Source organism: Aptenodytes forsteri, unplaced genomic scaffold (assembly GCF_000699145.1).
Source record: "Aptenodytes forsteri isolate BGI_AS27 unplaced genomic scaffold, ASM69914v1 Scaffold86, whole genome shotgun sequence".
NCBI classification, from domain to species: domain Eukaryota; kingdom Metazoa; phylum Chordata; class Aves; order Sphenisciformes; family Spheniscidae; genus Aptenodytes; species Aptenodytes forsteri.
The window spans coordinates 1,803,009-1,806,528 of NW_008795715.1; positions in this window are offsets into that span (position 1 = coordinate 1,803,009).

Consider the following 3,520-nt stretch of genomic DNA (forward strand, 5'->3'; position numbering starts at 1 on the left):
CAAAGAAAGCAAGATGGAGCTAGTTATAGAGAGCAGCAAACACGTGGAGAACACACACATGGCAAAGCCTTGGTAAATTGTCATGTGCAATGAAAAAAGCGGAGAAATGGCAAAATAAGACCTGATTTGGGGGGGGGGGGAAATGCCCAGCAGCCCAAGAGGAAACTCAGTCTCATGAGAGCCAGGCTATTGGAAAAGAGCAGGAGAAAGAGAGACCCATGGCTTCTCATGGCCATGAGACACAGCAGCAGCAGACTAGGTAATGCAGCGTGATTTTACATCTCCCAAAGAAGGAGTTACACCGACGGGAGATGTCTGTTTAGCTCTGCTTAAAATAGCCTTAGTAGTATCAAGTCTCCCTGGGATGAGGCATCTCACCTTTCTCTCCCTAAAAAGGAAACCTCTCTCCTTGCTTAAAATCACAGAGGATGGTAAAGGAAAAATTTATTTCTTGGACTTCTTCCTAAGCCAGAGAAACTCTCGTTATTAATGCCAAGGCACAAGAGTGTGTTCTGCATTTCAGCCGTAACTGCAGTGTAGCCATATGGTTATACACCCTCATGTACACATTAATATTTCAGAATTCTTTCTTTAGAATTCTTTTTTTTTTAATTGCAGCTTATTTTTCTTCCCTCCTGCTCTGCATGTCAAAAGATGATTGATACGTGTAGAAGTGGGCCTTAAAAACACAAGTCATTGCCCGAGGTTCTTCCTATAATCAAAGCACATGCCCACCCATAGCTAATTAGACATTAGCCTAATGTCAACTGATTGATTTAGAGCAGTCCTACCACCCACCCGAAAAAGAGCACAGAGCCTTTGATGGAGGGCAATGGAGGGAAAGTGGCACCTGAAGGAGGGGATGTTTTGCCTTTAAAAGTTCATGACGTAAAACCTATTTGTTTATATTTATGTAAAGAAGATGCAAAGCAGTTTTTCCTCTTTAGTGTTTGTGTTAAACAAAAGGAACTTGTTAGCAGGAAAAAACAGTTAAAGTCCATTCCGGACAAATTTAGGAGGTTTAAGCTGTTGAAGAAGTTAAGTGTAGTGGAGTATGTCACCATGACAAAAGCAAAGGTCTTGCCTCACCCCCAAGGTGAGACCTGGCTGTTTTGCTGGGTCTAGTCTTGCACTTTGCAGTAAGCTAGGAAAATACATTTGGCTATGATTTAGATACAATTTTTCAAAATCCTTTGCATTTTTTTCTTTTCCTTTATTTTCCCCCCTTCTTTTCCCTCCCCGCCAAACCCCACCACCCTCCCCACTCTGGATTTATGGGTCAGGAACCCTCAAAGTTGTCCTGATGGATTAAGCAGAGACAAGTTGTATCGAGTAAATTAAAAATGAAATAGTTACAGCTGTTGGAATAGTCTCAGGGCCAGAGGAGGTAAAAGACTTTCTACCCTCGAGGGGCCTGGAAGTAATCTGTGAAGCACCAACTGCTTAAATAAAGACAGCTTGAGTGAGGGCTGGCGTCCTGAAGGATGGAGAGAGCATCCAACGGCATTGGGCTTGAGCATGGTTTAAAGGAAACCAAGGGAGCAGCTACCCTCCAAGCCCTGCTTGCTCCAAGTGACCCCGGACCCCCGGGTCCCATAGCCAGGAGGGGACAGCGGGGAGGACAGTGAAGAGGGCATTTTGGGACAAGCAGTCTCAGGGATTTCACTTCTGTTATTGTGAATCTCTGCCATATGTCATTGAACCGTGGGGGTTAAAACTAGAAGTTGTCTTGTGGTTTCCCAGGTACAAAGCAACACCGGGAACCCTACAGAGCTGAAGGCACACAGACTGAGGAGTAAGAAACGTACGTTTCATCCTGCCTAACGTCTCCCAGATAGACAAAACTATGGGGCATTTCTTCGCAGGTGGTGATGCTGAGGCTGATTTGGGTGAAGATACCCGAGTTCTTCGTTCTGCTCAGCCACATATTCTTCCTCTCTTTTGGCAAACTGCTTTGCTCTTCGGATGCCTTTTCCCTCCCCAGCTCTCTACTTTTTATATTCTGTTTCTGTGCTGTCTGTGCCACTGTCTTGCTCTGGTTTTTGTGGTTGGGGTTTTTTTCAGAGTAGCATCGAGCCGAACAAGGCAATTCAATGAACCAGGGTCTGTAGCAGTTGCAGTAATACAAGTACCCAGTGCTAAATACCACGGCACAGGGAAGGCAGTATCTCATCCAAGGGCCTGGTCCTGTTTGGTTCAGCCACCCACAAAAGCACAGTCTCTCCCTATTGATAATAAATCAAGCACAGACAAACACATTCATAATTTACCTTTTGTGAATTTGAAAGTTGTACAGAATGACCCTTTTTAGTCAAATAAAAGCACTCCAGAGTGCCTCGCTGCAGTGGGTGGTGGTGAGCCTTCCCCCAGACACACGCATTCGTAGTGAAGATGTTTGGGCCAGTCCCAGAGTTAACGGAGCAGAGACAACAGGGACGGCTGGGAATAACACGTGGAGGAATTTTTCATCCCAACTCATCTTCAAACAGTGCCCATGAGGTGTCTCTGCCGTGCACACAGTGATAAACCACTCTCTGCTCCCAGCACCAGCAACAAGTTCTGCCTCTGAATTACTGCCTTCAAACAATGATTAAAGTGGAATTTGTCTCTGCAGATGAGAGGAGCAGCTGAATGTGGTCCATGATGCAATATTCCCCTTAACCCAGCAGCATCTGGGGGAGGAAAAGGAGGAGGACGTATCTCCAGCAGCAGAATCTGTGCGACTTCACATTTCTCAGCTATAAACCTTTCAATAGCTGGAAGTAAATCCTTCAGCTTTCTACTAGAGCTCAGCCTCTGCAGCTGCAAATTTATTCGGCAGGCAGAGAATCAGGCCAAAAGAAGTAAATATGAGCGATGTGACTGATAGTGCTAGAACATTACGCAAGCTCCCACACAGCTGCGGCGGAGGGCAATTCCCCGGCTGCTAATTCCCTGCTGGAGATCTCCTACCAGAAGCTGGAGCCGTCCTTCCGGGGATGCTGGCAAAGGAGGGGACTCGGCGGCAGGAGGTGTTTCTGGAGGCCAGGGTCTGCAGAGCTCAGCTCTGGAGCAGCGGTTTTGGGATACACGGCTGCTCGTGTGCGCTGGAGAGCTGCAAGCAGGGATGATGCCCTTCTCTGTTTTGTTTATGATGCCGGACACCCCCTTGTCTCATGTGCATAAGTACTATAAATCTCTCTGTGATTACTGGAGTTAGGCTGGTGGTTTAGCTTTTAGTGGTGGTTAAGGACTAGCCAGCACACGGCACTGGCAACACCTCAGGGGTCCTATTAATTGCGAGAGTGTCAGAGCAAAGAGAAAAGGCTTAAAAGCATAAAGACCTCGCCGCATATCAGATGAGCATTTTGCCACATAGCATTACCCCATAACTGCCCCCAATTAATGCACGGGGCGTTAAACAACCGCTCCGGGGCAAGTCTCCTGGTTTCGCCGTGCTCGGGCAGCTCTGCTGCAGCACCCAAAGCCGCAGAGGGAAGCAGACAGCGGGGATGCGCGTTTGCCCGGAGGGACTTGGCAG